Source organism: Palaemon carinicauda, chromosome 7 (genome assembly GCF_036898095.1).
Source record: "Palaemon carinicauda isolate YSFRI2023 chromosome 7, ASM3689809v2, whole genome shotgun sequence".
In the NCBI taxonomy this organism is placed as follows: Eukaryota; Metazoa; Arthropoda; class Malacostraca; order Decapoda; family Palaemonidae; genus Palaemon; species Palaemon carinicauda.
Window position 1 is genome coordinate 16409495 of NC_090731.1, and position 10000 is coordinate 16419494.

Genomic DNA, 10000 nt, shown 5'->3' on the forward strand with positions numbered 1-10000 from the left:
ATGCTTCAAGGAATTTATCAAAAGCCCCTCGTATGAGATCAGATCTTTTCGTTTAGCCAAAATTAAGCAATTATAATTAGAGCGAAGGTCGTTAATGATGTCTGGATACTTACATTCGTTTGTACGCTAATGAGATGCCTTAAATTTTTTGATATGTCATACACTATCTAAAATTTGAACATCAAACATGTTTTGAACAAGAAAATCCATATAAATTTTGTTATTAGTCAGATCGCCTTTTAAATGTGATTTTAGGAAAATTACAAATGTATATAATAATTAACAAATGGTATATAATTACTAACAGCATTTACATGAAAAATTTCATTTACATCTTAACATCCCTGAAAGAGTTTTGAAGTTTATGCCGGCTCAGAATTTATCCTTTTAGTATTTATACATTAACCATTGTTCTCAACAGTTGGGTAGCGCCATATAGCCTCTGTGCCATGCTCTTCCACTGTCTTGGGTTAGAGTTCTCTTATTGTGGCCTGATTGGTAACGTCTCTGTCTGGTGTTTGCCAGACTGGGGTTCGAGTCCCGCTCAGACTCATTAGTGTCTGCAACCTTACCATCCTTGTGAGCTAAGTTTGGAGGGTATGGAGGAGCCTATATGTCTATCTGCTGAGTCATCAGCAGCCACTGCCTGGCCCTCCCTGGTCCTAGCTTGGGTGGAGAGGAGGCTTGGGCGCTGATCATATGTATATATAGTCAGTCTCTAGGGCATTGTCCTGACTGCTAAGGCAATGTCACTGTCCCTTGCCTCTGCCATTCATGAGCGACCTTTAAACCTTGAGGGTACACTCGTGCACACTATTCTATACTCTTTCTCTTCCTCTTGTTATTTTGAAGTTTTTATCGTTTATAGAGGAATATCTGAATTTGAAATAGCTTTGTATTTGTCGATTTTAATTTATTCGCTATATACTTTCATGAAATTTTGGTGACACTACTCTTTTGCCACATTTTTAAATCGGCAAGAGTTCAGGACTACTTTGCATAGATATTAATTGCATAGATATCTATTATTAAAGATAAGTATCATGATCATGAGGAATAAAATCCTTTTCTGGAACTTGTACTCAAAAGCAATATCTTTCATATTGTTTCATAAAACCATTTCCGAGAGATATAAATCATTTTTCAAATTATTTACGTAGTTGTAAAGAGTAAAAGGTGTGATAAAAGAGGTAAGAATAGTTTTAGAAATTTGTTCCTTTAGAAATTAAACTTAAAGCATTTCCTCAAAGAAATTATTCAGATGGAAGAATAGTTTGTATTTTAGGTACTTTTTTTTTAAAGAAATTATTTAGATGGAAAAATAGTTTGTATTTTAGGTACTTTTTTTTAAAGAAATTATTTAGATGGAAAAATAGTTTGTATTTTAGGTACTTTTTTGAAGAAATTTAGATAGGAAAATAGTTTGTATTTTAGGTACTTTTTTTTTTAAAGAAATTTAGATGGAAAAATAGTTTGTATTTTAGATACTTTTTATTAAAGAGATTATTTCGATGGGAAAAATAGTTTTTATTTTTGGTACTTTTTTATCATAGAAGCCATTATCCTAAGTAGTCCTCACCTCTGGGCTTTGACATCACAAAGGATTGTTTTTCAAGATGTTTCCTTCAAAGGACATTTTTTGTGGAAGAGTCATTTTTTTTTTTTTATTTCTTTTTTTTTTTCTTATTTTTCCGTGAAAGAAGAAATATTGAAGTGTTGATAATGATAGTTTCTCAGATACAGAGCTTTTGATATATCATTTTTTGTTCTTATGTAAAAAGTTCCAAGTACGTGTTATTCGTTATCCAATTGTCTTTATTATATAAATATTCTTATAGATAGATTTAAAGGTACCAACAAATACTTATTATAAAGTTTTAAAGGTTTTTAAAGGTCCCTCATGAATAGCAGAGGCAAGGGACAATCACATTGCCTTAGCAATCAGGACAATACCCTAGAGACTGACCATATATCATATATCACCGCCCAAGCCTCCTCTTCACCCTAGCTAGAACCAGGAAGGCCCAGGCAGAGGCTGCTGATGACTCAGCAGATAGACCTATAAGGTCTCCCAAACCTCCCCAACCCCAACCTTAGCTCATAAAGATGGTAAGGTTGCAGACACTAATGGCACTAACGAGTCTGAGCTGGACTCGAACCCCCGTCTGGCAAATACCAGGCAGAGACGTTACCAATTAGGCCACAACAAAAAAAATACTTGACGTTCGGATAAATGAGTTTTATTATATACTTATGATATTATGCCGAAATACAATTTAGAATAAAGGGTAATAATCTAAATATGTTTCCATGCTTGGTTGGTAGCTAGTCAGTTCGATGAATCATGAAAAAATCTGTAATTTAAGAGAGACAGAGACAGAGATAGTTCCTAACTTTTCTTATAAGTTTGATTCTAAGAAACTTTTATTTTTTTTTAATCTTGTAAATTTGAATTCCAAAAACTTTTCCATCGCTTGATAACATTTCATGAGTGAAATATCATTATTGTCTTCACCGAGACCATTGTCTAGAGAGAGAGAGAGAGAGAGAGAGAGAGAGAGAGAGAGAGAGAGAGAGAGAGAGAGATGGTTCCAAAACTCTTGTCATAAGTTTGATTCCAAGAAGCCTTTAGTGTTTTAAAACACTTGCAAGCTCGAATTCAAGATAAGTTTCAATTTCCTGATAACATTTCATGAAATATCATTATCGTCCTCTCCAAGACCATTGTCTCCAGAATCAGTTCTTCCTTCTGTTAGATTTAGGAATCGACATCAATTCACATAAATATGCCAGTCGACGAGAAGACTCAAAAGAAAAAAACTTTTTCGAATCATGGCGGAAATTCTCCTTTCTTTTTTTTATCATACAGCCATTCTGGGAAAATTACTCCCCAGCTGGTAATCACCTAAGATATCAGCCATTATTTTTTTTTTTAGGATGGACCTGTTAAATGTTTTTAGTGGTTTTGATCATTCCTTCCTAAAGTAATTTTTTTTTTTTTTCAAAATTTCTTCTTTAAATTGGGACTTTTTGTTTCACAATAGATTCCGGGTATCAATCCTTAAAAAAAAGACTGTCCCCTTATTTTCCTCAATTTTAGGACTCTCTCCGTTTGCTTTAATCCTTTTTTTTTATCTTTTATATTTTATCTTCTTTTAGACTTTGTTCTTTTCTGTTGAATCTTGTTTGTAAAGGAAATCCTTTTTTATCTATTTCTTTAGAGCATAAATTTTTATCCTTTTTTTATAGAAATTTAAATGAGAGCCATGCTCTATTGTGTTAAGTCTTTTCTTTTCAATGGATATTAAAGCGGGTGACGAAAGTCTTTGCTTTTGTTATTCTGTTCCTGCTGTAGTTCTTAATTTTTTTTCAAAGCAGAAAATATACCTCTACAAAAACAGTTGTAGCAGGAATTGTTCAAAATTAATCGCAGCAGTTTAACAGCTTCAAAGAATGTTTTGGTCAGTTAATTTTCGAGTATAAAATCAAGCAAATTTTGAAAAGACTTCTCTGGAAACACTTGTATATTGTATATTCCAGCTAAATCCGCTTTCAGACTTGTCAAAAAAAAAAGTTTCTTGTCTAAGCTTTCAAATGCATCCTTATCAACTTGGCAAGCAAGATTTCACTTATTTCCATTAACTAATGAAATGAGCTTTTGAGTTCTTGAAACCAGCATATCTTGCATTTAATTTTCTTCATTATTTCATCAAGAATTACACCTAAGTATTCTCATTCTTTTCTTTAACTGGACTTTTCGTGTGAAATTTTGATTCAGTTAAGTTATTTTCTCTTCAGTTCTTAAAATTTTACGTATAATTCCTCAAAAATATTTTGGCAGAGCCCTAAGTAAATATATTATTACATTATTACATTATTTCTCTCAAAGCAGTAAGGAATATCTATCATTTTGATTTGTAAGACATTGAAAAATTTTGTCTTTTGATAGCCCTTCATAAAACACATTGCTTCTCACTAAAGTATCTGAATCCCACAACATAGGGTTATTGTTATTTTCCCTGTTGGAGCCCTTAGGCTTATAGCATACTGCTTTTCCAACTAGGGTTGTAGTTTAGCAGATGATAATAATAATAATAATAATAATAATAATAATAATAATAATAATAATAATAATAATAATAATAATAATAATAATAATGAAATGATAATGAAATAATAATTAATAATGAAATAATAGAATAAAATAATTAAAAAATAAAGAAATAACAATAAAATATTAAAAAAAATATAAAAGAATAAAAAAATAAAAAAAATAATTAAATAATAAAATAATAATAAAATAATATTGTAGAAGAATTTGTAAAGGTCCCTGTGGTATTGTAGAATAGTCTGGGCTAGTTTTTAATTCGAACTCCTTCTCTTTTACACTGCCTTTGAAATGCGTTTTCTTACTATCGTATCAAGAAATTGCATTCGTTTTGCAAAGGGATCGGAAACGAAGTAAGCGGCTCGCAGGTCTTTAGAAACCTTGTACATTAAGATAGAATAAGATTTAATTTATGAGCGTAGACTGGTAAAAATTTGCATTAAAAAACGGTAAATGTCTGGCAACACTTATTCCAGGACTTTAACCGTTTTAAAAACTGATATATTGACGTAAAGCAGTGATATTACGGTCACCAACCGTAAAAGAGAATAACAAAGTAAGGTAAAATTACTGTCGCCTGTATTTTACTGAAATACGGTTGAGAACAGTATATTTTTTCGGAGAATTTCCGATTGAAATTAAGGGGTTTTTTTCTAAATGTTTAGCTATGTGTAAATTGCCAATTGTGCTTTTTTCTTAATTTAACTTTAACATCTTTTAAATGTGATGCCATCACCGTAATAATAATAATAATAATAATAATAATAATAATAATAATAATAATAATAATAATAATGATGATATTGTTATTGTTGTTGTTGTTGTTGTTGTTGTTGTTGTTGTTGTTGTTAAAGCTAGTTATAGCTTTATGCTATAAGCCCAAGGGCTCCAAAAGGGAAAAATAGCCCAGTGAGGATAAAAATAAGGAAATAAACAAAACAAACCAACAAGAAAAGAAATAAAAATCAAAATAAAATATTCTAAGATCATTAATAATGTTAAATTAGATCTATCATATATAAACTATAAGAACTTCATAAAAACAAGCGGAAGAGAAACATTAACCACATCCGAGGTCTGTGCTACAAATTTCTCAGTACAATTTTATTTATCCAAATTATTAGATATGCTCTCTGTAACTCCTCCAACAGTTTGAAAGTTTAAAGGCCACACATGAATGGCAGGGGCAAGGGAGTGCCATTGCCCTATGGAACAGGACAATGCCCTAGAGACACCATATTATATATACATATGATCAGCGCCCAAGACTCCTCTCCACCCAAGCTGGGACCAAGGGGGCCCAAGCAATGGATGCTAATGACTCGGCCGATAGACCTATAGGCTTCCCAGAACCCCCATCTTTAGCTCACAAGGATGGTGAGATTGCAGCGACCAAAGAAACTAAAAGCCCTGTCCACACGGACAAACAGTGATGCCAGCCCACAATAGTTAGTAAGGGCCTAAGCACACTGGCGACTTTGTAGAGCTACAAGTGGCTGCATTTTGTGGCGGGGATATTTTCTCCCATAGGTTCCCATTGTTTTCAAGCTTTGCTGATCACTCTTGTGTCTCTGGCTCGTGACTGCGGCAAGCTATCGCTCGTCCCCGCCACAAACAGCGCATTTTGTGGCGGCGTTTTGTGGCTGGCTTAGAGCACACTAGCAACCACATGTGGCTGCTAATCAGATGTAGTGATATCGGTGTGGCGACCACATGTGGCCGGGTATTCAAAACATAAACATGTGGTCGCCACATGTGGTCGCCACATGTGGTCACAACTTGTGGCTCTAAAAAGTGGATAGTGTGCTCTGGCCAGCCACTTTGCGCAGCCACTTGTGGTGCCACAAAGTGGCTAGTGTGCTCGGGGCCTAAGAATGAGGGTTGATGACGTCTGAAGCGTGAAAACCACAGACAGGGATCTGGCATCATACACTGTTGCCAGATCCCCGCCTTTAGTTTTCCCGCTTCTGACTTCATCAATCCTCATTTTCACTAACTATTGTGGTCTGGTATCACTGTTTGCCCGTCGGGCATGCTTGATCGAGTGGACAGGGCTTTACGAGTTTGAATGGGATTCTAACGCCAGTCTGGCGTTTACCAGTTAAGAACGTTACCACATCAGCCACCACCATGAGGACAAATCACATACATACTTCTTTGATATCAGAGTACAACACGTACCTCAATACAGTAGAACAGCGAGCTTTACATGAAATATCTATTGTTTCATCTACTTTTTTTTTTATAGCAATAAATTGTTTCCGCAATTTCTTCGTTAATGATATTTTCTCTATTGTGCTTGCTGCTTCAATCAATTAATTTTGTATTTCATTAGAAAGGCTAGAAAAAACTGATGAATCATGTAATGTTTTGCCAATATTCCATCATAGTTCAATAACTCTATATAGATTCCAATCAATTCCTTTTGTTTTATATCAGAAAGGCTAGGGAAAAAACGGATGAATTATGTAAATATTTTGCCAGTTTTCCATCAAATTTTATAGCATAGTTCAATAACTCAACATAGATTCCAATCAATTCTTTTGGTTTTATATTAGAAAGGCTAGAAAAAAACTGAATTATGTAAATGTTTTGCCAATTTTCCATCAAATTTTGCAGCATAGTTCAATAACTCAACATAGATTCCAATCAATTCTTTTGGTTTTATATTAGAAAGGCTAGGAAAAAAAACTGATGAATTATGTAAATATTTTGACAATTTTCCATCAAATTTTGCAGCATAGTTCAATAACTCAACATAGATTCCAATTAATTCATTTTGTTTTATATTAGAAAGGCTAGGGGAAAAAAAAATGATGAATTATGTAAATGTTTTGCCAATTTTCCCTAAAATTTTGCAGCATAGTTCAATAACTCAACATAGATTCCAATTAATTCATTTTTTTTATATTAGAAGGGCTAGAAAAAACTGATAAATTATGTAAATGTTTTGCTAATTTTCCATCAAATTTTGCAGCATAGTTCAATAACTCAACATGGATACCACGATTCAACGATGATATTTCTGTTCATTATCTCCACGAAAAGCAACTTTTCATTATTTTGTATTTCAATGCTGACAGACTTCTGTTTATCTAAGACTTCTGTTTATCTAAGAGCAAGTCGACTCGCGTACAACCAAAATGTTTTCAATGATATTCGACTTTTACAATGTGAATCTGATCGTTCGTGTTTATTTAAAGCATTTGAAAATCATTTAAATCACACTACTCTTCTTTTACCAACACAGCTTCACTAGATCCAGAAAATTGCAAACATGGGAAACAAACAAGCCTTATCGTTGTAGCACAACCAAACAACCACTCTATCTTGTTTAACCAAGCAGTTTGAAACGTTCTGATAATCTTTATTTCTCTCAGTTGCTTTAAACCTCAAGTTTAGGTTTTGGATTTCCATTTCCAATTTGTCTTTTTTTCTTCGTATACTAGTTTTGAAAAGGTCTTAAGATACGAGTATTCACTATCGATTGCTGGAAAGGGGAAAAATGGAAATAAATGGAAATAAACTAAAACAAGAAAAAAAACAATAAGCGAAACACAGGCGCATAGCGTCACTCAATGGAAGATACTCAGCGATTTATTGCTGCTTTTAAAGCACGCTAATAAAACGGTACCTACTGGATTGGCGAGATTCAATCGTGGTTTGAGAGAGAGAGAGAGAGAGAGAGAGAGAGAGAGAGAGAGAGAGAGAGAGGAGAGAGAGAGAGAGAGAGAGAGAGCGCACGATTGATGCGTTTTCTTAGAATTCATATGGTCAATAGTTTTAGTTTATAACAAGCAGAAAGGAAGATGGAGTACAGTTAGAGATGTATATGCAAGACTGTATTTGTCAACACTCTGTCAGCAAACACACTAGATACTAAACCAATATTTAAGAGAAGTGTATAAGCAAGACTGTCTTTGTCAATGTTCTTTGTCTGCGGAGACAGTAGACACTAAACTAATAATTAATAGAAATCTATAAGCAAGGCTGTCTTTGTCCATGCTATATGTGAGCAGAGACATCAGATACTAAACCAATATCTAAGAGAAGTGTAGAAGCAAGACTGTATTTGTCAATGCTATATGTCTGCAGAGACAGTAGACACTAAACCAATACTTAAGAGAAGTGTATAACCAAGATTGTATTTGTCAATGCTCTGTCAGCAGAGACATCAGACACTAAACCAATATTTAAGAGAATATGAAACTAATTACGAGAAAACATAGAATATACTAATGACTATTACTATTTGCCATTTCTAACTTTAACTAATCCATCACTATTCGAAAACGGGACTACCACCAGTGCTGGAAGGATAAGCTTAGTTAACTTCTCTACCTTTGTGCGAAAAACTGAAATAAGATGTTAGTTAGGGACGATGTACTTGATAGGCCAAGTTAGTGTGTTTGATATTGTTAATAATCATTACCATAAACATATATTAATTTCATATATCCCCGACTCAAGTCTGAGAAGAAAATTTATTAATATTATTATTATTATTATTATTATTATTATTATTATTATTTCTATTTATTATTATCTTTACTCGTTGTTGTTCTTGTTACTAATACTACCACTACTTCTACTACTACTAGGTAAACTATTACTCTAGTTGGAAAAGCCAGATGCTGTAAGCCCAAGAGCTCCAAAAGGGAAAGGCAGCTTAGTAAGGAAAGGAAACAAGTATATAAATTATAATAGAAGTAATAAACAATCAAAATGAAAACCAAATATTTGAAGAACAGCAATAACACCATAATAGGTTTTTCATGAATTACAAAAACTTCAAAAGAAAAAAAAACAAGAGAAAGACAAACGAGATAGAATAGTGTGCTAGTATACCCTCAAACAAGAGAACTCTAATTTAAACGAAAGAGGATAATATAAATTGCTTGTTTAGAATTGTTAAATATAGAATAATTTACTTTTTTATGTCAACTGTCCATGTTCTGTCGACCACATAGGTGGATAAACTAATCGAGGATGCTCTTGAAATCCAATTAGTAATGGGCTCTCTTCAATTCATACCGCTATGATATTGCAATATGACAGATCGTCATTTAATTTCACTTGGAGCTTAATCACATTCTCTCTCTCTCTCTCTCTCCTCTCTCTCTCTCCTCTCCTCCTCTCTCCTCCTCTCCTCTCTCTCTCTCTCTCTCTCTCTCTCTCCGTGTGGAGTCTCCTTGCCTGGATTAAAAAGTTTTTGGGACATCCAACATCCTTGTAATCTCTCTCTCTCTCTCTCTCTCTCTCTCTCTCTCTCTCTCTCTCTCTCCGTGTGGAGTCTCCTTGCCTGGATTAAAAAGTTTTTGGGACATCCAACATCCTTGTAATCTCTCTCTCTCTCTCTCTCTCTCTCTCTCTCTCTCTCTCTCTCTCTCTCTCTCCGTGTGGAGTCTCCTTGCCTGGATTAAAAAGTTTTTGGGACATCCAACATCCTTGTAATCTCTCTCTCTCTCTCTCTCTCTCCTCTCTCTCTCCTCTCTCTCTCTCTCTCTCTCTCCGTGTGGAGTCTCCGTGCATGGATTATAAGTGTTTGAGACATCCAACATCCTTGTAACCCACTCTCTCTCTCTCTCTCTCCTCTCTCTCTCTTCTCTCTCTCTCTCTCTCTCTCTCCTCTCTCTCTCCTCTCTCTCCGTGCATGGATTAAAAGTGTTTGAGACATCCAACATCCTTGTAACTCTCTCTCTCTCTCTCTCTCTCTCTCTCTCTTCTCTCTCTCTCTCTCTCTCTCTCTCTCTCTCTGCTTGTGAGAGTAAACCTAACCATCCGGGTCTTTGCCACTATATAGCTTTCTTTAATAATGAGTTTCTTTTTGTATATAGCACCGAATTGTCTTTGTTTTATGAGCATTTCAATATATGTATAATATGATCAAAT